Genomic DNA, 27,815 nt, shown 5'->3' with positions numbered 1-27,815 from the left:
TCAATAAAAAAATATTGTCTTATCATGCTTCTGAAAGCTACAAGTATTTAACATGATGAACTCCTATCCTTAGACTACAAATCAAAGACAATCTGCGAGACAAATTGTGCCCTGAGGAACAAGTATGTATCTCAATGGGAGTCAAGAAAAGGCCAAGGAGATTTTTAATTTAATAAAAAACACTTTTCCCAGATGTCACTTGCACGTGTGTAGAGTCTCATCAAATTTTCCATAACAGTTTTAAATTCCTTTCTCCAATACAAAATTTAGGTATGCTGAGAGATAAAAGAATAGTAGGGTAAAATATGTGAATATTTGCTGATTTCCCTCTTTTTCCTGTATATTACTGTACTTCAAATATTGTTTCTCCAGGAAAAAAACTGACAATAAAAGAGACGTACTTGTGGTTACAAATGCTAGGAGGCAAAAAATCTGAATCTATTCACTGTGAATGATGTTAACACAAAGATAGTGTACAGAACTCAACTTCTCAATTCCAAAGGCTTCAAACCTGTTATTGAACATCCAAACATCTAAAGCAAAGAAAAAGAAAATAATCCTGGAGGTCAACAGTCTTGAGTGGTTGTGTGGCTTTAAAGGGAGCTGAAATAAATATTCTCTTTGAGGGAAGAGGAAACTGAGTTGTGTTTGTATTTTTTGGGTTTTTTTGGGTTTTCTTTAATCGAAAATTGTTTTTGGACAAAATTTGTGCATCACACTATAGGCTTGCAGAACTTAACAGCCATGAGATGTTTGTCTCACTAGTCAAACTTCTACATGCTCCTTCTAACAGGTTGAATGTGAACAAAATAACACAAATCTGGTGGGAATGTAGAAGAGACGAGAGTATATGCTGGCGAAATATATATCCTGCAAAAAGAAGAAGCTTCAGGTGAGGATTGAAGTAAAAAAAAGATAGAGGAATTGTGGTTTTACTGTTATGAGAAAATACCTCTCTAGGACAAAAATAAATAATTCTTTGAAATGCAATATATTGAATGAAAGAGAAAACTAGGGATGGAAGGCATTCCAAGAAAAATAAACTACAAAAGAATATTTCCCAAATGTAATAAAAATAATGTTATCCAGGCCCTAGTGCTTTTTGAATGTATGAAGACTGCAATTTTCTCTGTTTAAGCTCCTGAACATGCTAAGTGAATACTAGACCTAAAATGAAATTAGCATCAGCTCCATTTCCTTAGTTCCCCACAAGCTTTGCTGGTACATTTACAAAACTGGAATCCAATTTACTGAGTTCAAACATTTTGCAACTGAAAAACAGTGTTAAATAGGCTATTTTTAAACTTGTGAAAAGGCAGTGATGAATTTCTTCGGTTTATCTTCCATTAATCTGTCTACTTACTGATGACTTTCTATTGTCTTCCTTATAGAGTTACTCATAATTTCTTTCTATACATTCTCTTTGACATCTGATAGAAACGTTTATTGTAGCTATTTAAATCATAGTAATATGTATTGCATATAAAATTTTTGACATTCTTATTTGGAAATTTTTCTCAGTACCTACGGCACATAAAGAAAGCAGCAATTGTTAAGTCAGAAAGAACATAGAAAGCTTCTAGATTTTTAACTTTGCAGGTAGGTATGTCTAATTTTCTAGACAGAAAGATATTGTTAGATATAACAGAAGCACATTTACAGCTAATTTCCGATACTTATTAAAAAACACCTATATATATATATATATATATATATATATATATATATATAGGTGTATATATTTTGGAGTTCTCTTTCAAATGAATTACATTGGAAGATGTGAAATAGTCACTAATGTTAAAAAGCATTCACCATTACTCTTATACATAGTGTCAAGATTAATAAATAATTAACAGCATTTCCAAAACAAACATACCTCAAAGACACCGGTGTCTTAATTCTTCAGGAGAATTACTACTTCAGCTGCCTTTCTGTCTTCTGGTCTTGAATTTGTTTTGTAGCCTAGAAAAATAAATCTCAGCTTACTTTCAAACTGAAAGCATAAGGCTAGACCCAAAGAAAAAAAAACCAACAAACAACACTTAATAGCATTGCAGTTAATTCAGCTGTAATCCTACCTCATTATCTTAAGCAAATAAATCTCTAAAAAGGATTACCTTTTTAAAAGCAAATTAGAAAACTGAATGTCATCTGTGCAGGGAGACATTCTTTTAAAATGCAATCAGCAAGGAAGCTCATAAATAGGCCACTATATAAAAATATTCCTATCAGGCAATCCTTAGCAGATTTTCAGCAGATGTGTATGTAACTATGATTTCACAAATTCCTAAAATAAAATGTGTCGACATCGTTTACCACAAACATACAAGTGTCTAAAAAAAATATACTCATTTAGATTCTAGAGAAAGAACAATATCATAAAGATATGTTCTTTATGTGTCTTCAACTGCAAGCGCTCTTGCCAATCCACCCACGTCAAGAAAGGTAAATGCAGGGACTGACTGGGAGAATGAAAACATTAAGCCCACTGTAGAAGAAGATCAGGTTCAAGACCAAGGAACCTCAATGTTCACAGGTCCATGGGACCCAATGAGATTAATTTGCAGGTCCTGACGGAGCTGACAGACAAAGCTGTTAAGCCATTATCCATTATTTCTGAGAAAAAGTGGCAGTCAGATTTGCACTTACAGCCCACAAATCCAATGGAACCTTTGACTGCATCAAAGGGAGTGTTGCCAGTAGACCGAAGTAGGCGATTCTCACCCCCTACTCTGCTCTTGGGACACCCTCTGTACAGTTCTGGTGTTCCCAAATTAGGAAGGACATGCAACTGTTGGATCTAGTCTAGAGGGCCACCAAGAGGACTGGAGAACCTCCTCTATGAAGCTAGGATGAGAAAGCTGGGGCTGTTCAGCCTGAAGAACAGAAAATTACTTGAAAACCTTACAGCAACATTCCAATATCTTTCCTTAAAGTGGAGCTGGAGAGGGACTCTTCATCAGGAACTGTATTGATGGGATAAGGGGTAATGGGTACAAACTGAAAGAGGTGAAATTTAGATTAGATATTAGGAAGAAATTTTTTACTGTGAGGCTGGTGAGACACTGGAACATGTTGCCCAGAGAGGTTGTGGATATCCCAACACTGGCAACATTTAAAGTCAGGTTGGACAAGAACTGGAACAGCCTGGTGTAGTGGGAGTTGTAGGGACTTGATGATCTTTAAGGTGCCTCCCAACCCTTTAACATTCTATGATTCTATGCAAAACATAGCAAGTGCAGCTATTTAACCGTCACACTTCCCACTCCTGCACACCATTATAATTTTTGATTTACTGAGGAGAATTATAAAAAACTCAACAAGCAGGGTTGTTATGTTTTCACTTTATTTCAATAGCCATGTAAAATTCAGGAACCATAGACACTAGGTGCATCCTAATACTCATTACACATTTTTAGAAATGCACATAGAGTATATAAGCAGCAAAGAAGCAGCAGACACTATCAGGAGAAATCAAACTACTGAAGTCATTATCATTGTTAGAATGTTTTAAGTATTCTCAGAAAAAAATTACCAGTTTTAAGTCTTTTTGATTAAGTTAGAAATAGAAATCATGGGTTATCACAGTCCTAAGAAAAAACATCAATACCATTACAAAATAAATATTTCATTAAGAAGAAACCAGTCTGTGATTCTGTGATAGCTTTATTACTAACTTAAAAGGAAACAACAGACATTAATAAAATAAAATTTCCATTTGCATTTTTAGCTTAATTTGTATTGAACTTCTCAGTTTCACATTAAAATACTCCGCTTATCTTGATCATCCTGAGTTACTCCTTTCTTCAAATTATTTCATTTATCTGTACTAATATAAACAAGTTATGTTAAATAAAAACAACACAGAAGACAGCTTGCTTGAAGGGAATGTGTATATAACAAATCTAAGTGAACTCAGTTTTGGAGGTTGATTGTGGTATACGTGGAAGAAACTAATGAAGAAAGTATTTAAATGAAAGTAATAATAGATAAAAAAAAAGCCAAGACAGAAATGAAAAACAACTGAAAAGGGTTAATAAGGCTTTAATTTGTACCCCCAAGCCAGCAATGTAGTAGGGCAGAAAGAAGTCAGGAAACAATTTTCTGTCAATAGCTGCTTCAAAGTCTTTTACTTCAGTGTTTCTCAAGAATAAAACGTATCACACATTCATTTGAATACATGAAAGCCAATGCATGATACAGAAGGTAAAACAAGGCATCCAACATTCACAATACTAGAAATAGTGTATGTTATGCTATAATTCAAGATTCTTTAAGAGCTAGGAACTATGTACTTATAGTTTGCAAAATTAAGTAATCACACTGCTACCATTAAAGCAAATCTTGATTTATAACTGTTTTTATAGTGGCCATGACTTGAGGGTTTTGTATTACTTTTTCAATGGTAATACAGTGGAGTCTCATACATTTTTTCTTATTCCTTCTTTGATAACAATTTTTGAGTCTTGCAAGTTTCAAGATTAACTGACGTCTCTTCAGTCAAAGGCTTATTTCATCTGAGTGCTAGAACATTTCCATGATACATTGAAAACAAGATAATGGAGGGACAGTGGGAAAAATAACGCTTGCTTGAAGGATGAATATTGCTTGAATATTGCTTTAATCAATATTTAGGTGAAAAATGTCAACAAAGAAGATCTCTTCATGCTTACATCTTCATTTTTTAAATACTAAAAGGATTCAAAAGAGTTGTTTCATGGAACAAAAGCACATATTTAAAAGCAGTTTCTAGTCTCATAAAAATCCTATCTTTGTATTGTTACAGTAGTTGAAGTATTTTAATCAGATGTATATGTTTTATAGTGTTTGCTGAGATTTGATGTTTGTAATACCTCTGTGATTACATATTTAGGAAGAAAATCAAAGCAAAGTGCACACAGTTTTTGTTCTACTAGTCAGAGAAGAGGAGGAGAAGGTGAGAACATGTGAGGGAAACCACATGGAGACACCAAGGTCAGTGAAGAACGAGAGGGTGAAGGTGTTCCATGTGCCAGAGCTGAGGTTCCTCTGCAGGCTGTGGTGAGACCATGGTGAAGCAGCTGTGCCCCTGCAGCCCGTGGGGATCCATGGGGAATGCAGAGATCCACCCACAGCCCGTGGGGATCCACGGGGGATGCAGAGATCCACCCACAGCCCGTGGGGATCCACGGGGGAAGCAGAGATCCACCCACAGCCCATGGGGATCCACGGGGGATGCAGAGATCCACCCACAGCCCATGGGGGAGGTGCCCATGCTGGAGTGGGTGGGTGTCTGGAGGAGGCTGTGATCCAATGGGAGACCCAATGGAGAGAGGGGCCCTGCTTCCAGGCTGGAGCAACCTGTCCTTGGAGGACTGCACCCTGTGGAAGAGTGACACACACAACAGCAGTTTTGGGAGGACTCTGTGCCTGTGGGAGAGACTCATGTTACAGCAGTTTTGGCAGGACTGCTGCTCATGAGATTGGAACCATGTGGGAGAAGAGGAGCTATCTCTCATGGGAGGGACACCACGGTCTCACAGGGGAAGGAGGACTCCTCTTCCTGGGCAGTGAAAGAAAAACTCAGGCGATGAACTGATCAAAACTCCCACATCCTGTCTCCCTGTCGCCCTGGTGGGAAGGAGGGAAGGTTTGGGGAAAAAACATGGGTTTTAAGGGCTCATTATACTTCTCATTATCATCCTCTGATTCTGTTAGTAATAAATTCACTTTGTACCTTTAAGTTAAGCCTGTTTTATAGGAAATGTTCCCTCTGCTGACGGAGTGACAAAACTCTCCTTTGTCACCTCAAAAAGGAAAGAAGTCCAGAAGTTTCCCTCCTCAATTAGGTGAAAAGACAACCCATAGGGCCTGGGGGACTTCACCTTAAACTTAAGGATAGCTAATTGGACAGGAGCCAAAAAGTCTCGCCTAGGCAATTTACTAGAAAAATAAGAGAAAAAATAAACTAATCGCTTTTGTGAGGTGTTTTACCAGGAACAAGAACCTCTTGCACCTGGCTCAGTTTTTCTCTGTTTGTTACTTTGCCTTTTATTAAACCCTTTTGTTTCCAACACTGCAACAGAAGCCATCCTGCTGATTTTTATGCCTCCAAGGGTAGCTGAGCTATCTTGGGTGTGTTATAGACCTCCAAGAGTTGATGAGGCCTGGCTTGAGGAGGCAACTATTACACTGTTTTACCCTTGAAGTGTTTGCTCCTAGTCCTTATCTCAACTCATGAACCCTTCATGAATTTTTTTTTCTCCTCTGTCCAGCTGTGGCAGGGGAGGGTGAGTGACTGGCTTTCGCGGGTGCCTGGCATTTGGCCAGTGTCAAATCACTGCATTTGATCAAAATTTTAAACGCTGATATTTTCTATCCGCTTTGAGAGATACAACTTCAGTACTACATGCATCTGTATTAGCCAAACATTTAAAGAAAAATATAAAGTAATTTTTCCTAATGACATTAGATTGAAAGAAACCCATGGATTTAATCTAGTCCCTCTTGACATTTGAAGATCCATATTTATTGTCAGAAAGGTTTTACCCTTACAAAACCTTTTGGTTTCCTTTCTCCAGTCATTTTATTGCTGTAGTGCGCAATTGTGTGCAAGGTTAAAATAAAGAATTACTGATCAATTTGTACATAACATTTAGAAAATTTGAATTTTAGTGACATCTGGATTTCCCCTAAGGGAAATTTCTGCCAAATACCCATACTAATTGAAATGATAAAAAAGAGAAGAAAAAAAAAAAAGAAAAAAACCAACAAAAATACAGAACTGGGTCAGTTATGTTATGAAGTACAGAAACATAATTTCAAGCATCATTGTGGCTCTATGTCCTTGGAAAATATAATTTATTGGTTTCAGTAAAAAAGAAAAATGAAATACTTTCTTTTACAAATTCTCCAATGTCTTGAATCATGTGAAATGTCAAGTTATGGCTTCTCAGTTAGAAAAAACACTATGAGTATACACAGACTGATTAAACTCACAATGAATTTGTGTCTACCAAGCAAAAAAAAAAACCCCTTCCAAACAAAACAGCCAGGAGGTAACAATGTTAATCAGACTATGGGAGTACAATTTACTATTTTTTTTATTATCCGGATGGTGAGATTTTACTAGCTAGTAGTGTCATCCACCCTTTCAGTAAAGCTCAGTTCGTTTAACCACTGTGAATGTTGCAATACACAGATGAAAAGGATATCCCCAAGCTAACAAAAAGTAGAAAAGACAGTTTTAAAGTCACAGTTTTCTCTTGATGCTCCTAAAGAAATCAAAAGTCATAAATATCTTGGCATATCTTTACCTACAGAAAAAAGCAAACTTGGAAATAACAGAGAAAATAACTAAAGTCTTCAGCTATTGCTTACCTATAAACTAAAATCAATAATTGATTACTTTTTTCAAACAATTCAAGGTGCAACTAAAACCACAAGTAAATTCACTTTCTCAGGGCAAGAAGCTAAATAATTTTGCTGCCAAATATTTGGTTTATTATCACCTGGCAAAGGAAAGAGAAGAAGACCTTAAGCACCAACACAGAAGAAATATGTTTACATGGTGGCATTGACATCACCTAGATGTCTATATAACAAAACAAAACTAAACTAACCAAAAAAGGGCAAATATCTTAAAACCAAAACAGTTTGATATCATTAAAGGCAAAATAATTTTAAAAAAGAATGAAAATCCCTTCAAATAACTCTTGATCAGTAACTTGTGCTTACCAAGACAATTACAGGTAGAGATAGTTTACACACTTTATCAATCTAAATGCATTTACAGGATAATCTCCTGAACTATAGCCTATGTTCAAAACAGTACCCTCACAGATCTGTAAAGGATTTTAAGCTGAAGTGATGTAAAATATACAATGGTTGACTATGTATATGGGGTTTTTCTTAGTTTCTGACATTATTTTTCCTTTACGTCTGTTAAATAGAAAGATTTCTAGTTGAACTCTTAAATTCTTTTATTAATGGCAGAGAGAGCAAAGTTCGTATGAAAATGTTCCCTGTGAAAATGAGGATCAAGGTTCTTCATACCTATATTTTTACTGCTATCAGCATAATTTTCCTTCTCTTATTTTCCCTTATAATTTGCTTTTCACTAAACGCAGAGCTGAATTAGACAAAAATGAGTGTGAAGCAACTTAAAATCCTTCATTTTCCAGAGTTCAGGGAGGTGCAACTGATTCTTTCCATTTGTTTCCACTTATAGCAAAGAGTAACTTGATGCTGTTAGAAGGACTTCAAGAATATTTCAATTTGCACTCTAGATGCATATTTTCAGCCAACCTAATGAGCACTTTTTTACACTCAAATTCACAATCAGGTGGCAGATACCTGAGATCCTGAACAGTAATGAGTTCTGAACTTTGCTTGCCACTTTTCAGTGGGTATGTTCAGTTTAATTCCCACTATAATGAAACATCTAAACATAATTAAGATAAAAACTTGTCAGATTTTATTTTGACTTTATTGATATAATTGACTTTATTTTACTAATCTGCTTGACAATAAAAGAGCTAATGAACACAGATTTAGGAAAAAAAACCACAAAAAACCCCAGTAGAGTATTTCAGTTGGAAGGGACCAGCAATGATCAAGTCCAACCACCTGACCACCTCATAGCTGGCCAAATGTTAAAGCATATTAACAAGGGCATTGCCCAAACATTTCTTCAACACTGACAGTCTTGGGTTATCAACCACTTTTCTAGGAAGCCTGTTCTTTTGGTTGACCACCACCAAAGTAAAGAAATGTTTCCCAATGTTCAGAGCAAACCTACCCTGATCTTCCCATGAGTCCCAGAAGAGATCAGCACTTCCCTCTTCTGTTTCCCACCTCAGGAAGCTGAAAAGAGCCACTCAGCCTTCTTTTCTCCAAACTGGACAAGTCCAAAGTCCTCTGCAGTTCCTTTCTTCCATCCCTTTCACCAGCTTTTTTGCATTCTTCTGAATACATTCAAGGCCCTTCAAAAATTTCCTAAATTGTGGGGCCCAGAACTGCCCACATTACTCAAGGGGAGGCTGCACCAATGCTGAATACAATGAACTAATCCCCTCTTTTGATCTAAGAACACATTTACAATTAGTTCTTACAATGCTAGTCCACAGAGCATTACTAACTATAAAAGATAAAGTTATTTTATACTTATTTTTCCTGATAAAAGTTCCTCTCTTGCTGCAAATGAAATAACCTATGATGTATTTTTAAAATTTCTCTCTTATTTTAGAAAATTTTATTAAATTGAAATTATAAATAAATATTATAATTATTATATAATTCACAATATCATATTTATGTTACAAATATGAATTTTCTTTCTATTAATAACATATTATTTAGATTTTATAATTAAGGACATGCATTTAATAGGGAAAATCCTACCTATCATATGATATGCATAAGTCATTAACATCTGTGTGGGCATGGAAGCCTCTACAATGGAATACTGACATTAATTTTATTTCTTTACTGAAAAGGAATGAGGCATACAGAATTTTACTTAGAACTTCTTGTGAATCATTGAACATTTAGCAGACTTTTCATCATTAAGAAGAACAAATGAAGCAAAGGAGTACTCTTGTTTTATGATATCTAATCTTTGTATTCACTTCTGAAAAGGCATTCTTAAAATTTTTTTCTCATATGTCTGCTTCTCTAAAGATCCATAGAAATACTCAAAAAATATGGAAACTAACTCTACCGCTACACCAATTAAATTTAACTATATGAGATCAGGGACAAAATGTTGGTGGATATAAATGCAACTGTATCACTGAAATGGAAATGTGAGCGCAAGACGTTCTTGAAAATCGTGTATAGAGCAGTTCAAGAGAAAAGCTGTGTGGAAGTCAAGTGGACCAATAAAATAAAAGCATTTTGAGTAGAAATGAGATTCATAAAAATATTAATTTTATTGTATTGAGTTTAAGGCTCTACAGCGTTATGTACATGTTGATTCACAAAAATTAGAGAAGTGCTACAATACTAAGGTGTTATTTTCAGTTAAATTTTTAGAACCCAGATCTTTTCTTGTCAAGAACATGGCCTTGGTTTTTTTCCAATTTTTGATATAATTATTTCTCTTCATATTATATTAATATATGATCTCAATTATTTGGAACCAGTGTAGCATCAGAAAGTCTTCCTAGACAAAAGAGGAATACAAGTATTAAGTGAAAGGAGAACAGATTCCAGCTGGAATTCTGTCTCTGCCACCACTGTGAAGAGGACAGCAGCATTGATTTTTCTATTTTGTTCCCATGCACAAGCTCAAATTTATATTCAGAGGTGTGCAAAGGAGACAGGAATTGAAGGGTGAAGGGAGCAAATGCAAATGAATTGTTGAGTCACCATCCCTGGAGATATTTAAGAGATGTGTAGGTATGATACTCAGGAATATGTAGATACGATACTCAGAGGTGCATTTGATTCTCCTAATGATTCTATTATTCTATGAAGATAGAAATTAAACATGACTGTTGCAATGTTTTTCTTTCTAAGCAAACATCTTCTTAAACTTCTAGTGCTTAGTAGCATTTTGCTCTTTACACATTAATACTCAACATTGAATGTAAAATGCCACCTACAGATTTAAATACATCTGTATTATGCTTTGTTCATATAATTTGATATGATTTCAAGACCTGAATGAAATACCCCATTTTCACTTAAACATATTGCTTAGAAAAGCAATTAACCATTGAAGTCCATATAATCAAAAACAATTCCTCATGGTCTATGCAAACATGCCCTGGAAGTAAAAAACTAGAAGCATAATGTGGGCACAGGCACCAGGGTTCAGGTGTCTGTAATGATGACAAAATTTACTAGAACAAGGTCATTTTCACTAGTACTTACTCATATATATAAACTGAAAAACAGCATTTAGAGATCACATTAGAATTCCATTGGAAAAAGTGACCCTTCACTTACTAAAGCTTTACATCTAATTTACAAGGAAGCCATACTAAATTAGTTATCTAAATCTCTGGCTGAAATAGATCATAGCTGTGTCTTACCAATTAACCTTTCAATGTACAAAACCCCAAGTGATTTCGAGTAATTTTGTTTCCAGCTCATTGTAAATGGAAAGTGTTCTCAAACATTCAGTACAACTCAACTAGTGATCTCAATTCATTTTAAAAAATATTTCTTCTCCTAATGAGATGGAAAAGAGAAAAAAGAAAACAGATTTTACTATTTTAAATCTAATTTCACTCACATATGTACAGATAACCACCATCATTTTTACATACATTAAGTCCTTAATAACAAAATCAGAAGTAAAAACATTCAATACTGCTATTATCAGAACATTATCCAAACAGAACATATCCAAAACAAAATTGGATCAAATTCTGTGAAGCTTACATATAGTTTCTCAAATGTACAAATATACTCTGTTGTTAAAATTCAAGATTTGCTTACTCCCAGTTCAGTCTGAGACTTCTGTCTGCAGTGACATTTTAATTTACAGTACCAAAAGGATACAACTAAATATCTAGCTTGAACAGAAAACCAGACTTACTAAAATGCAAACACACAAGAAAGTGGAATATAATTGTATTATGCAGAAATGCAACAAAATAGAAGGCAGAGGAACAGCTTTAAGTTCATCATATCAGCAGCATAAATTTTCTTCAGATAATGGTAATGAAAGCAAAAACTGGTATGGGCTTATATTCCTGTCAAAAAATCAAGAGTTATAGCATATAATTTCCCTTGGATATATAGAGGCAAAAGCTCTTCTTTCCTTCACATTGCTTGAAGTCTGATAGTGTTCATTGCATAGAAAGAAACAACCCAAGATAAAGGAAGTAAACACTTTTTTTTAAGCCATGACTTAGAAGATAATTTCTGAGCTCACAGGAGGTCTCACAGCATATTTTAAATTACACACTGACATACATTTCATCTTCATAAAGTGTAATTGGGTCTTGGTCTGTTCAGTGAGGTTAAAAAACAATTTTTGATTTCCCACAAAATTAGTCTAGGCTGAAAACAATCTGTGACTTGAAGGAAAGGAAACAGCTTTGAACTTTGAACTTGAAACAGCTGAAGACTTTATTTAGTGTATGGTGCTGACTGTGGTTGTCTGCATATCAGGAGAGCATAGCAGCCTGTGCCTGTCTTAGGAGCAAAAGCAAAAAGATTCAAATACAGCAGTCCTTGTACTAGGAAAATATTAAAAAAATATTTTGTTTTCCTCAGGCAGGTTTTTTAAATTTCAAAAATACAGCAAAGCAAAAATTAAAACTGTAAAGAAAAAAAATCTAGACTTCTCTGTCAGCTGAAACAAAATTTTGAGGTGAGAAAACTCATGGATGAGTAACCTGATTAAAAATTTACTGCTGTATGATCATGAGTAGTTTTGGTAGATTTTGCTTCAGTTTTCTAACCTATCAAATGTGAATAGAAATTTCTTTTTCCCTTGTCTTGCATTCCCTTTTTTTGGCTCATGAGGTGCTCAGACTCTTGCTGGGGCTTGCATAGGATGATACGAAAAAACTATCCTTGGGATTTCAGCATACCACAATCAGAAATGTAACAAACAAAAGATGATTGCTTATTGTGGCAGATAAGAAGACTGTACTCAAGGCTTAAATGTTTATTAAGTCAAATCTGAAAATTGATTAAAAGTAATGTTTTCCTTCAATCTGACATATTCAAAGAAGAAAAGAACTGCAAGCCTGAGGCAAGACATAGTTCCATTAGAGACATCACATAATGCCTAAAAATGTGAGAAATAGAACCAGAAGCAGTGAGATTCTTGTATTATATAATAAGCATACAATCCCACCTATATTGGGAAGTGCTCTTGTCCTATTTGAGAAAAAAAATCAGGTGAAAGACAAAATTTCCTCTAAGAAAGTAGAAACTCACTTGCTTCACTTATTTTACTTGGAATTTTCTCTCCTCTACAGCAAATGAGACGTACGCTGTTCAGAAAAATCTGAATGGTCTTGGATGGTTTCTGATTTCTAAAGTTTACAAATGCATCCTTCAATAAACCTGGAACTTTCTCATTGAAGAAAGCACCCATGAGAAGAAAGATTTCTCCATTTTCTGCTAATATTATTGAACATTGTTATTTCTTCAGGTGACCAAGGAAATGAAAGATACCAAGGCTCTGCATGTTCTAGCCTATCTTTTCTCTTTTTAGTTTGAGACAGTACACATAAGTTTCTATACGCACAAAATCAGACTTTGTCCTGAGTTCTTCTCAAAAAAAAATTTACATTGATTGTCAAGAGAGCACTCTCAATACCACTATGGACATTTTAGAATAGTCAGAAATACAAGAAAGATTTAATGTTTAGGAGGCTGCTAGGTTTATACCAATAGAAAAAGGTATGTCTATACAAGTAAACCATTAAAACAAAGTTACTTACATCAATGTAAATTAAAAAAAAAAAGAAAAAAGAAAAACTCTCAAACATATTTAAATATTTTTCAGAGAAAAAATTCTTATTTGTATATTTAAGACAGTTTTGTATTTACTCCTAATGAAACATTTCATTATTCTATGCTTCTGTGACCATTGGAATCTTCTGTGTGTTCCTTTCTCTGAGATAGGTTTTATCTGTTAGCTCTGAATCCTTTCATCTGATGTCTTTGCACTGCTTTATATCTATTTGTACACAGTTCTTTTTATTGATGTGTTTATTTGGATTGTCCAGCTCTGCTGGGCAGGTTACACCATTTATCTGTAACAACACTCCTAAAGGAGCCCAGGGCACCTTTGGCCTTCGTGTTTCACTTTATATCCACCTGTAGTTCCTTCCAAGCTGCCTTTCAGCTAATCAGTCCCCTCACATGGTCTTCCTCACTACACTGCCTTGGTTTATTGATCCTCCTTTGCATGACCTCACATTTTCCCTTGTTGAACTTAATGAGGTTCCTGTCAGGCCATTTCTCCAGGTTCCTCTGGAAGTCATCACTGGCTCTGGTCATCCACTGCTCCCTGTGTTGTGACATCAACAAACCAGCTGAGGTTACACTTTGCCCCATCATCCAGATCTTTAATGAAGATTGCAAGAACATCTGAACCCTGTGTTGACCTCTGGGGTCCACTGCCAGCTACTGACCTGCAGCTAGACTTACTACCCCTGGCCACCACAGTCTGGGCCTTCAGCCAGTTTACAGTCCATCTCAATGTCTGTTCATCCAATCCATTCTTTGTCAGCTTCTCTATGAGGATCTTACAGGGAAGAGCGTAAAAATCCTTGTTGACACCTAGGTAGCCTTAATGACTGCCCAGTGCTCTACACTCATCTACTGAGACTGTCATTTTCTGATGTAAGTTTATCAGTTTGGTCAAACATTACCTCCCATCACAGCCCATGGATTTGTGTATGTCCATTTGCTTAATTGTTCCCTGACCTGATTGTCTTCTATGAGTACATTTTCCTTGCACCAGGGTTTTCCCTGACTTCAGTAATTAAGATTTCTGAAGAATGATTTTTCCAGTTAAAACTAAGAGGAATTCAGAACCTCAGCCTTTTCCGTGTCTTGAGTCAGCAGGTTCATTCAGCACTGAGCCCACATATTCCCTATTCTTCATTTTGTCACCTATGTACACATTGCAATCCTTCTCATTTTCTTTTGATATCCCTGACCAGATTCTGTTCAATCCAGGCTTGGTCCCTCGTAACTGCATTTCTGCTCAAATGTTGCCTCTATACTCCTCCCAGATCATCTGTCCCTGATGCTACCTTCTGTATGCTTCCTTTATGTGTTTGAGTTTGCTCAGGAGATCCTAGCTCATTTATGAACTGTTGCTGGTATTTTTGGCTGATCTTCTGATTTAGGTCTGCACTGAGAATAATGAAATCTAAAACAGATAAACCATTTATCAAATGGTTACTCAGAAGCGTAACCCATGGGTGATAAATTCACAAAAGTATGCAGACACCTTTTAATATTATTTAAGTAAAACAGGAATGCAGGAAATCAACCTAGGCAGAAGGTAGACTCTACCAGTACCACCATCTTAATTTTATTCTCAAGTCACTGTCAGAGCAAAAAAACAAAATAAAAAAAATTTAAAAAAGCAGTACAGCTGCTGAAGAGATTAGAGAAATTTAATGTTCTGTGAAATACTATTGAAGAGTTTCCTCTTGTGTCTTCCAAAAGCCTTTATCATGGTATTTCTCTGTCATCTTTTTTCCTGAAAATTGTTAAAAAGATCTCTCCAAGGGCTGGTAGAGTCCAACATGTGAAGCTTCGACAACTGCTGTACAATCCTTCTACCCAAACAGCTAAGAGCTTTCAAAAAACACATACTGAAAAAACTCTCTTATTAGTAATTCACCTTTGCTTAAGTGCACAACTTATTGCTTTTCAGACTGCAGGTAGTTAGTTCAATTCCCACTAAAGTGAGACTTTATATACATTCAAGAAGTACTTAAACTAAAGCAAGTGATTTAATGCTGCTGTCTGAATCATTAGTGCGCTTGCAGGGGACTCCCAAATCACTAGTTCAAGAACTACTACTCAGTCATTAAGGAATTTTTCAAAGTGCTGCACCAGCACTCAGGGAACTTCAAAGCATAAAGAACTTTTTCTGTACCCAGCAAGCTACTGACACTTTTCAATTACTGTGAATTTTACTCATATTTTGCAAAAATGTGAGAACTGCGCAATGTAAGGAAGAAATAAACCACCAAACCTTCAGTATTCATGTAGTATTTTTGATTATGTAGTATTATGTATTATTAAGTTTTGCAACAACTGCAGTTACCCATTATATTATTCAGTTGTGAGCAGAGTTTTTGACCCCCTTGTCAGGGATATTCAATATAGCAGTAGAACAATGAATTACTACCTCAGCCAGGGTACTAAGTCTGATTTGTAAAAGATATGAGTACAAGAGGGGCACAGAATAGCACCAGTGACTGTTTTCTGACAGAAGAAACTTTTCTCATTTTACTATTTCCTCTCTTGAAATCACAATACAAACATGAATAATCCAAACAAACTGTTTTCTGTTTTCATCCACACACATTTTAAAGCATATACTCCCACACTACATAAATAGCATGCTGATAATTTTGAATGAAACAGTTATGTTTTTAGCATCCTTTCATTTCTGTAGGTAGCATGGGTCTGGCATTTATTTTCTCTAAAAATCTTATGTAAAATAAAAATCATTTAAGCTTGGGAAAAAGCATGGCAAAAAAATTCATCACCACCACCTGCTGCATTGAACTCTCCCACTTAAAAAATGATGCCTTCAAACAGACATTTAAATGAATATTACATCTTTTCTATCTAGTTCCAAATTTATTTGCTATTTGTACCTCCCAAAGGCCATTTTTGTGAAGTCTCCCTTATATCCTTATGCACTCTGGATGCTGGTTTTATCTTCTCTGAAATAAGATCTTACAAATTCCAAGCATAATGATTCCAAACAATTCTGCAGGTATGATGACTGTAGAGGGAGAACAGATTTAGTTACCTTTTTTTTTTTTTTTTAATTAGCAGTCTGAATTATTGTAAGAATTGCTATTTAGGATATCTCTCATATTTCTACTCTTGTGCTTCTGGAATAACACTAGCAAGTAAGAATAAAGGTTAGGATAATTATTAAGCACAATATTCTTCCTGAAAACTTCTTAATTTTCTATGGAAGAATACAAAAATTATAGGCCAAGAACTTGCTACTGTTTTGCTGTTTTATTTTTTATAATGAAGTAAGAACTTATTGAGAAAAACAGCAATACAGGATAACTTTCATCTGCATGGTGAAGGGGATGCTTTTCATCTTAAGGACTGTCAAGATAGTGAACACCATATGAAAACTTGTAACATAAGTTATTCTCTTACCCCATGACACTGAAAACTAACAAAAGAGAGTGTAAGAACTATCAAAGGAGAATGCAAAAAAAAAGTACGTGAGAACTCAAAAAATATTGTTCATCTGTTAAAAACAAAAGCAAGATCAAAGTCTAAATTCATTCTGGTTTTACTAAGGGTGTAGAACTTCCAGCCTAAATTACAGTATCCCCTGTGACTTCACATAACTCAGCACCATAAAGATTTATTAGAGTCAAAGTCTCAAAATTCTCACTAGCACTGAAAGAATAGAAAATATCTGTACAAATCTTAACAAAAAAAAAAAATTAGAGTGAATTTGAATCTTATCCGATTCATTTTCTTGCCATTATAGCTCCTACATTTTGTACTGCGTTCATCTTAGTAAGGCGTTTCTTAAATATAACCTTACTAAGTACCTGCATTTATTTACTCATAACATTCTTATAATTACTAGCACATTCAAAAAGTTTGGAAAATAGAATCTGATAAAGGGTATGTTTACACACCCTCTTTCAGTCTCCCTGAAGTAGCTGAATAGATTGAAGATGGATTAATCTGACAAAATTTAGATCTTTAAAATGCCTAAGCAGCTAGTCATTTAGACCCCCCCTTTATGGTCAGCAGAGGGATCAGATATCTCTAACAGGTCAGAAAAACTGTTTACATCTTCCCATCAAATATAAAGGCTATAGCCAGCCTCTCCAGCAAAAATGGGTTTTAGGTAAACGTTCTAAACATCCTCATACTGGACCCTGAACACCTTTTTAACTTGTGAAGATGAAGTTCTAGCTCTGCCTCCCAGGAATTTCAGAACAATGTTACCCCTACAGTTCTGATATTCTGTATTGCCTCACAACAGGTGGAAAGGTTCCAGAACTGAATAGTCAAGGCATATTCTCTCAAAAATGTTTTACTGCAGCTGAATTCAGTCTCAGAAGGCAAACCATACACAGACAAATTCCTCTCCTAATATCACATATCTTTCCCTGCCTCTGAATGACACATATTTATAAAGGTTTTCACTAGGTAGTGATTCCCCTTTCTTCAATTTTTCTCTCCTTAGAATTATATGGTGTTATCTACATTTTTGGGTTTTTTACAAAACATATCTCATTCTAAAACTCTGAATGCATACTTAAAAGATCTTTCAGAAAAAAAATTTAGGTCACCTGCCCATTATTTAAGATAGAAATCAAAATTTGCTATAGCATGCCAATTCTGTAAGTCTGTTTTCTTTGAAAATTACATGGTGCATCCAGTGAAAGCAGAGGAGCTTTTTGATACCTGTACATTAGCAGTCATCACTAAAAACACAGCATGAACAAGTTGTTACACATCTAAACATCTAAATTATTTTTGCTTCAGATTTGTATTTGTTCTTATTTTTATGACAATGCCATCAGCTCCCTAAAATCCCTACTACATCCCTTCTGAGCAAAAGATTGCATATGCTGTGCCTGCAGCTATTTGTGCACTGAAAGGGTAGTTAGACAAACTACAGTGACCGGTTGATTAGCTGCTACAAATACAAAGTGTGATGCTCAGGTCCTGTCCTGTCTGTCCTCCCCTCAAGGGAACAGCAAAACTACTCCCACATTCCACCCATTAATGAGTTTCCCCACAAACCATGTACAAACCTAATGACCCTCGACACTTCCTTACTTTGACCTTCACTACGTACTGGCAAATCAATTCAGCAGGGACTGGCAAGCAGAAGCAGGCAGCCTTGCTAAGCCGCATTACGGAAGGAAAACAGGCCAGGAGCAAGCAAAGCCTGCAGTGGAAGTGTGGATGAAGAATTCAGTTTCTACAGAAGTTGTAAAATAGTCATCGCCAACTGCAGGACAGTGCACACTGATGGAGTATAATCGCTATGCAGATCCTGTTCTGCCATGCTGCCGAGATGGTGTTGATTGAATGAGCCCAGCACAGCACTGTGCATGAGAAACAGTTACAAAATTGTTCTTCGCACTATGCTTGCCATATGTGCATGCCTTTTGCTTAAATAAGCTATATGGGTGTCAGTACAATTTTAGCACACTTGAAAACAGAATGAAAATTCAAAGCCTACAATTGCATCCGTATGACCATATGGCCATAACTGTAGAATTTATATGGGGTGAATGCAATAGGTAATCCAAAATTTTTCCCAGAACTCTGACATTATTTTTAAAAAAATAAGCTTAATAATTTCTCACTTGAATTTTAATCATTCAGTATCTTTTTAATGAAATGGCATAGGAGTAACATAAAAAAATCAATACAATGTGTCTTAAGTAACAGAGTAAAACCTAAAAAAAAAACAACTACAGATCTCAGTGCAGCTCAAAGAAAATCTAATAAATCACAAAAGTTTAAAAGAAAAAACCTCCACTTTTCTACTTAAGAACTCATAAATTTTAAAGAGATGACTTATGAAGAATTGTAATTTTTCCCACCACCAACTGTAGCTGAATTTTATTCTGTCATAAACACTTAAGGCAAAATAAGTAATTTCAAATAATCTAAGATTAATTTACTGGATCAGCATTCTCATTTTACAATTAAATGTACAAGGTAATAAAAATATATAAATTAGTAACTGAAATGATTTTTTTCACTTGAAGAGTTTATAAATTATTTTCCTATTTAAGCCAATATTAAGTGCACACTTTTAACTGACTGCAGGTATACATGGTCTGAATTCTTCAATAATTAATATATATCATTTTTTTTCTGGCAATAAAAAAGTTTTTTATATATTTGACCCATCCTTGCAGAAAACTGGGCAAAATCTAAATAATGGAGTTGGAAGTTGAGCTTTTAATTAAAAATTAATAAACAAAGATATGCCAATAATATCTGATAATATGCTAATTTATTCAGAGAAGATAATTAACATCACAAGCTTACAATAATAAAACTGAAATTAAAGAATTGGCTGACTGAAATAAAATAGAAATATAGGAAGAAATATCTTGAACAGCATACCAGAGTATAACATGTATAAATGTAAAAATACATTTCTAACACATATTAGAAACTTTAAAACAACATGCTTTTTAAATTTATTTCTGAATTAATAAATACTACTTTTGAGATCAAATATATAAATTTATAGCAATCAAATAAATTCCAATTAATTGTCAATATCATTTGCAGACTGTGGGAACATCCTAGCAAAATATATTAAAAACTACATGCAATTAAAAATGTACTGGTTTCTTACATAAAAGAGTTTATATAAATAAAAAATTTATAACAAATAATGAAAATTACTCTTCAAAACCACTGAGTAATGAGCTTGTTTCAGAAAACAGTAAGAACATAGATTGCATTTCTGTGTGATGGCAGCAGTCCTACTCTGGAAAAATAAGGCAGCTCTGCATTTGCTTCTTCTTGGTCTCTTCTTGTAAAAGGAAATTTCTCCAAACTGTCTCCAACTTCTTGTCATTAGACCAAAGGTGAAATACTGACTTGTTTTCTTTTCCTTTGAGTTTACAGCTCTTCTGAAAGATAGATGTTTACCTCACTAGACCGATTAATCAATTCATTGAAACAAACAGAACATCCTAGGTAGCCCTTTGATGCTATAAGAAAAAAAATACAGTTTGCCAAACACCTTATTATTCTTGACTTTATAAGCTAAGCAGATTTTCTCTTCCAGTTCCAAACACACTTATATCAACTTGTTAGACATCACTACTGCAGCATCCTTCAAACTTCAGGTGCTTCTTGGTCAGAGATAATTATCTTTTCTGTTGGGAGGAGTACTTCATACACCATTATTTCACAACCTTAAAATAAATAAGCAATTCACAGTGGTGAAGAGAAAATTAAGTAAAAGAAGGAGCACAGCTATTAAGAACGAGAGAAGATCAAAAAAACCCACCAAACACAAACCCACAAAGAAAACTCACTTGTATCTTGAAACCAATCCAGAAAACTGAGTAGTGCTTTCCCCAGAGACAAACTATGAATAGGATAATGAATGCAATTTTACCATTTCATTATCCAGGCAAGTACTCCCTTTTCTAAGATGTGATACACGTGTCAATTCAAGTCTAGACTGAGCTTCAAATGCATGGCTTAGGTAAATAACTTCATTCAAGGTGTGGAAAGCACACCCTAAATTATGCTACAAACGATACACAGCTGGCAATAGGATTAGTAACAGCTGCAGCCAAACTGGTACAGACCATGATTTTATTTTATCTTCAACATGAATCATACTGATAGTCTAACCAGCTGCAACAGTAGATTATTTTGTACTACACACCACCTAAATCTCAGTTTCTAAAGATTTTTTAGTAAAGAGTATGTGTTCCTGTATGCTTGGCTGAAATTTATCAGCATAAAATACAAAAATAATTAAGTGAATGAAGCAAGGGCATTAACATCAATATCTTGCATTCTACATTCTGTAGTCTCATGAAGGAAACATTAATGATTGTAGTTAGTGAATGATTGGAACTCAAATAACATCATGGCCTTTGAAAAAGACAAGCAAAACATTCTCATAAATACCTATGGTTTATCTGATAAATGTGAGGCTGACTCAGAGCAGTACTAATAGAATACTTTCCTTGGATCATTACTTGGTAAAAAGGTAGTGTGTTGGGTAAGATACTTTTTTATAAAACATGTTTTTCACTAGAAAACATGATTAAAATATATATATATCACAAAGAAAACCCAAAAACTTCTTAAGAAATTAAATGGAGTAGCATCAAACTCTCCATTTTTCCTCAACAACAGCCAAAAATTGCTTTTGTATTTCTTACTGTTGCTCTGCTCAGTTCTGATCACTTTTAAACTTGGTAACATATCACCAAGAATATTTTTTGAGAATTAGTAATTTATGCTCATTCTTGTATTTTATTCCAGATTTTGAGACAAGGGGGGAAAACCCCAAATGCCAAGTTTTGGTGATTATTTCTATTCTTAACTTCCAATTAACAGGTTCCACTTGCAGTTTTTAGCTGCTTGACTAAACATAGAACTAGTTTGTACACACAGCTGATTATTGTCACTCTAAAGCTCCTCAGCTAAAATCTCAAGGTTTGAAGAAACAACATGTTCTTGACACTGTTATGTGGTCCCAAATTTATATCTTTCTTGTCATGAATTTTTCTCTCTAGTTATAAAAATTGTATAACTTCACAAACTTGGCATTATAGAACAGCCTTTGTTTAATATCAAAATTTCTTACACAAATTCAAAGATACTGGGAGTCTACATCTCCAGGCTAATTTGAAGACCAGTATATTCTTTCCTGCTCATCATAGATACCAACAGTTATTTTAATAAATATCCATAACCCCATCCAGCAAGCAGAAAGCTAACACAGAGTTCTCCCAGAAGCCAGGGCACCTCCGAAACAAGAAACACTCCTGAACTGCACTTTTTGATGCTTTCTGTGTGGGATGAAATGGGAGGGGATGCTGTAGCGGCTTGTTTTGCTATCACAGGACGCTGGGGCTGTAGGAGTCTGGCCAAGGGGAGCATGCCACTGTACCGACATTGTTCTCTCCAAACCTTTCTCATCTGGGCCACCCACAGGAACTCAGCCTCAAAAGCACCTTAATCCTGCATCCAAGGTGCCATTAGAGTTGAGAGATCCACAAACTCTACAGCTCCAGGGACTCTGGGGCGTAAGGCTTTTGTCCTAGTGTCCCTGAATCTGTAGGTTTTGTGACACTCTGAACCCCAAAGCTAGTGCATTTTAAACTACAGGTTAATTTACATGGCTGGTAAACAATCTTTGAAATAATCTACACAATAATTTTAAAATGTAAAGAAAAGATAAAACTGAGGAAAAAACTCTAATATAACCCATTTTATGGACCTAAATGAATTCCCTGCCAAGTAAATTAGTAAAATATCCATTTCACACATTCATAGATATTTGAAGACATTAAGAGTATGAAAAAAAATTATTTCTGTAGCCAAAATAAACATGACATCTCATCCCAATCTTCAAGCGACTCTGACTTGACAGTTTATTACACCTAAAGGTCTTTTCCTAAGTATATTAAGGACCAAAATTTTAAAGCTGTCAAAAGTAACTTGTGAACCACAACAGAATTAGATTAGTTATCATTTGATTAGAAAAAAATCCAAATAATTTCTTTAGATATTAGTTCCCACTTTAACTAATTCTAAATTTACCACCTGTAGACTTTTTGAAGCTGCCCTAAGCAATCTGTTCAATTCATTAGTTCCCATTTCTCTTCAAATAGCTCTTTGCTTATTGCAGCTGCTTCATTTTGTGAAGGCAGTGACATTGAAGTTCTTTTAAATCCACAGTCTTGTACCGCACAAGTTTCTGGTGGGACAAGCATTCCTCCTCCTAAATTTTTACCTGTCACATTACAAGAAGTAACCAACTATTAGCAGAAAGAGAGGAGCTACAGTTAAACTTTACAAGGTTAATAGACCAGATTGGCATGGATTTCAAAGGATCCTGATTCCTTTTATTAAAGAAATGCCACTATTGAAAGAGAAGGAAAGGACTCTATTTTATTCAAAAACTCCTCAAAACTGCAAAATTGAAGCAAAAGGTAACATAACAGAGCCAGGACCAAGACTTTGAATGTATTTATAGGTCAGTTATGTAGACAGAAAAAAGAAATTTTCTTGTATGACTTTCCTTAACCAAACACAGAGGTTTTTGCAGTTCATATACAGTCAGATAAAGTAGTCTAGAAATTTCTGAGAAAAGAGCAAAAATCATGAAAATAGAGCTTAAAGCTTTCCACTTCCTCCCATATACAGACTTTCAGACATAATTATTCAAATACTTCTGAATATTTAAGTCTATGTGTAAAGTAACCTAGTGGTCTGACTTTAGAAAATAAATCCTTTGCTGAAATGATTAATTTTCTCTCAAGCGGATACACATTATTTTGATTCACAACACAGTGTCTCTTGAAATCTAGTCTTTTGAGATTCACATATGCAAAGCTGTTGTAATGACAACACAGGGCTATGTATCAGCAGAGCATCAAATCAGTAATCACATTGCTTGCCCTGAAGTTCTGCAGAAATGAGCTGGATGCAAAAAAGCAGAGAGACACAAAATTAAGCCAAAACCAGCTATTCCAGTGAAGGTCATTCTTTACTGATATAAATGAAAAAAACATCACTGAATTTCTAGAATCAAATTCAAGACACATTTTAGTAATGATTTGGAAGAGAAGCAAAAATGTGTAATTTTTACTGAGTATAAAGAAATAACATATTATTCTACCTGAGCATAACCTGACAGTACTCTCACCAGTCAGTTTGCAATATCATTCGACTGTGCTCATGATCAGTTCTCATCTTATGTGCAGCATTTTTAGAAGAAATTTGCTTCATTTTATTCAAAGATACTTTTCCTTCAAGAAAGAACAAAGCATACCAGCCAGCAAAAAGAAAAAAGGGCGAAAGTTACTTTTGTCTCTATGTAAAACACTGTTGATCTTTCACCAGTGTTTTGTCTAGAATGACCTATAAAATGTTGGTCTAGCTGTCCAATGCATTTGAACTCAAGGAAAAGCCTAAAAAACTAGTAACATATTGATGGAATTGCAGGGAATTTTCATAGAAGAAAACGAAAAGAGCTTAACAAAATCAAGTACGAAAAGAACTTAACAAAATCAAGGCCAAGAGGCCTTGACTGCTCTCCAGAATTGCCTTATTGCTCTCCAGAAATTTGTTAAATGTTACAGATTTGGGACAGCAGAAAATTACTCAAAGTAAAAGAAATTAAGAATAATTAAAGGTAACTTTAAAAACAGATTTTAAAACTCCCAATCTCTCACAAACAGAATCTTCCATTTCTGGCCAGCAGCCATAGTCCATAATGCTAGGGATGTCACTATTAAAGTACACTTTCAGTAATCCACTGGCTAGGTAAACTCCTTGGACACCTACAAAAAACTTATTAGTGCACTTGATTAAACTGATATATTCCCATATCCACCTGAAGCCACATCTAGTTCAGACTTGAGTATTGACTTCGCAGTTCTCACTGTGTTGCTCGCCCATTAGCAATTTGCCCATGTCTGCACAATAATGAAACACACTTTTCCTTGGCATTTCTGCTCTCTCTGCCCTCTTTTCCCACTGGCCTTGGCATAAAAAATTGCAGTGTGTGGCCTCCATCTCCACAGTCAAACACCTGCCCTGCCTTGCCGTGCATGAAGTGCACTGGGATAACTTTGGAATCCACCCAGCATGCTCCATGCAAAGCCTTAAGCCTCTCCAAGGCTGCCTCTACAAGAGCCCTGGACACAGATTGGCAGAAAAGATAAAAGGGAGATAGGTCTTGCAATCATCTTCAAAAAGCGTCAAAAAGAACAATCCATGAAACCTATGGGCTCATGAACCCCAATCTCACGCCTGGAAGAAATCACAAAGGGTGTCCTCTTGGTCTGCAGTCCTTCAGCCCTGCAGAGTGAGCCCTGAGATATCAAAGGGCAGGGCAAGGACAAGGAGAACATCAGAAAAACAGATACGTTCTTGCAAATTTTGTGTGTATCTCATTTTAACAGAATATACTGAACTGAACCGCAAGTTCTAGCATTTTCATAACTGTAATAATAATAATAATAATAATAATAATATTCTTGTTAGATTAAAAATTATAGCACTAAACAATACTGTCTCTAATTGATGGAAATTGAAGCTTGGATTGGCAACAATTTTATACTTATCACTTTCACTTCCCACTCAATTGTCTTCTTACAGAGATAAAAAAAATAATTAAACTAAGTATTAACATGATGATACTGAAATGCTTTATCTATATCTGATAGCTTCTCTTTTTGTCTTACATTACTTTCCTATATCAATGCTATTCTAATGAGGACCCTTTCCTACTGATAAGCTAAGGACATAGTTGATTTGTTATAGCTTGAAATAAGCAATTAATTTAAATACTTCTAAAATGTTGATCATTACTAACTGTTTTATCATACAGTCACTCCTGAATATTTGTTCCTATGCTGCTCCAATCGCTTAGGGAACTAAATATCTGGTTATACTGGGAGGTGGAGAAAGTCAGGGTTCCATTTCAAAACTTGTTCTCATAGGGGAAGGATACCACTAATAAGCTGAATGATAGAAGCTGAAGCAAAAGCTTGAAAATGGGGTAGAGGCGTCCAAACATTTCTGTATTCAGAAATCATCTGGGCAATGTGCTGCCAAGGACCACTTCCTCACAGACGCAATAAATTCTTAGCAAGGTGACTGCACTTTCAGGAACTTTGTGGAAGCAACAAGCAACACTTCATATTTTTCATAGTCAAAATGAGTGAGCAATTTTCCATCATGGAAAGGAACAAAATCCCACACAGACAAATTTTCAGTCATTATCACAGTGAAAAAAAAAAAAAAAATAAAAAAAAACCTACCAAACAAACAAACCAAACCCCAAAACCAGAAAAAACACACAAAGCAAACCAAAAACTTAGGAAGAAGGATTATGAGACCAAAGTTCAAATACTGTAAGGATGAACACATATATACTACATATATAGTCAGCTTTCATTTCGTCTGTTGTTATTATATTTTAAAAAGTCAAGAATCAGAATTCACTGAGGCTGAGCTTTTTATCTGTCATCTGGTATATCTTGTGTCATTTACCTCATAACTCCATATAAGCAAAAATATCTCTCTCTGTTTGTTACATTCAGAAACAATAAGACTACTGTAAAAAGAAAATTTTTTCTCAATAAATGTCATAATTTTTCACTGGGGGAGATTCCTGTATCTTCATACTAATTAAAAAACCCCAAACTAACTCAACAATATCTAACAGCAAAAACACCAAACACATTGTTTCAAATGAAATTATGGAAATGCTCATGAATATTTCAGGCAAATTTCAGTGCCAAGGGATAAAAGTTCATAAAATTTCACAGCCTGAAGACATGATTAACTTTTAGAAATAGCTCCTCTTTACTAAAACACAAGAGATTAATTCAGTGCTGCAAAGTAAGGCACTTTAATGTGAGAACTGGGCTGTTCAAATTACAGGAAGGTACCCCTCTGAGATCACTAACAAAGGCAGTTGAAGCCAATGGATGTGTCATGTCAGTAGTTAATCCTTCACTAACAGCAGTTATTGAAAGACCCTACTGAGGATATAGGTTTTCCACCCTCAGTTCCTATCTCTGTGGGGAGAAACCCAGATGTTAACCAGGTGTTTATCTCAAGTCCTCCAAAACTACTTTTAAAATTTAAGAGGAAAACTATTTAAGCAACAGAAAACCATTACACCAAGACAACACTGAGCTTTAGGTTTGCAAGGCAGTGTTAAATATTATCATCTTCAAATAGAATTTGTAATGGTTGCACTCTGTATGAACAAGGACACAATGAAGATTGTGCAAGCTGCTTCTTTGGCAGCAAATGCTGCAGCCCCCTGAAATAATAACAAGATAAGGAGTTTGGCTGCTGTGAACACAGAAAATCAGACTTTTTCATAGTGGAATAAAATTTGCTGGTTTCCTGTTATGGATTGAAAGCAACACTAAAAAACCCCAAAATAAAAACCAACTAATATTTTCTTACATATTCTACTCAATGACACCCTATATGTCTAAACATAACTTCAAAACTGGTACACCATAATGCTTCTCTTCCCATTTAAGATTGGCCTCTAATCAGAAACTTCGGTAAGTCTGCAACTAAAGAAATGATCAGCGCATCTAAGGAACTGTGACTTTTTCCCATCTGTTGAACAAGGCAATAATATTTTATTATATGCACGTGTAGGCATGAGATTTAAAAGCAGTTTGGGTTCCAATGTTGAATTTTCCCCCTGTCCCAATCGAAATATGTTTCTCATTTAACTGTTGCATGATTTCTTTTCTTCAGGGATGTACTTCTGTCCTGAGAGATTCCTTTAACAGGTTTAATAGTTGAGTTCTAAAGTTTAGATTTTGACTCTTCCTTGACTGTGTGTGTGCAATGTACAAAGCTAAATTGAGTGTGCTCAAATCCAAAGTTTCTTTTTTTTTTACTTT

The 27,815-nt window shown here is 35.1% G+C and overlaps 1 protein-coding gene across 8 annotated transcripts in view; it reads right to left on the bottom strand.

The window, feature by feature from the left end:
• Positions 1–27,815, bottom strand: part of CDH18 (cadherin 18) — a 491,833-nt gene that overhangs the window by 291,975 nt on the left and 172,043 nt on the right. For all 8 annotated transcript variants that reach the window (XM_074545340.1, XM_074545332.1, XM_074545380.1 and 5 more), the window contains one exon: positions 1,877–1,962. The gene's annotated coding sequence lies outside the window, so the exon portion shown is untranslated. The remainder of the gene's footprint in view (positions 1–1,876; positions 1,963–27,815) is intronic.

This window comes from Zonotrichia albicollis, chromosome 1 (assembly GCF_047830755.1).
Source record: "Zonotrichia albicollis isolate bZonAlb1 chromosome 1, bZonAlb1.hap1, whole genome shotgun sequence".
Lineage (NCBI taxonomy): Eukaryota > Metazoa > Chordata > Aves > Passeriformes > Passerellidae > Zonotrichia > Zonotrichia albicollis.
Note: the sequence above shows the minus strand (reverse complement) of the source record. Positions and strands in the feature narration are given on the sequence as shown.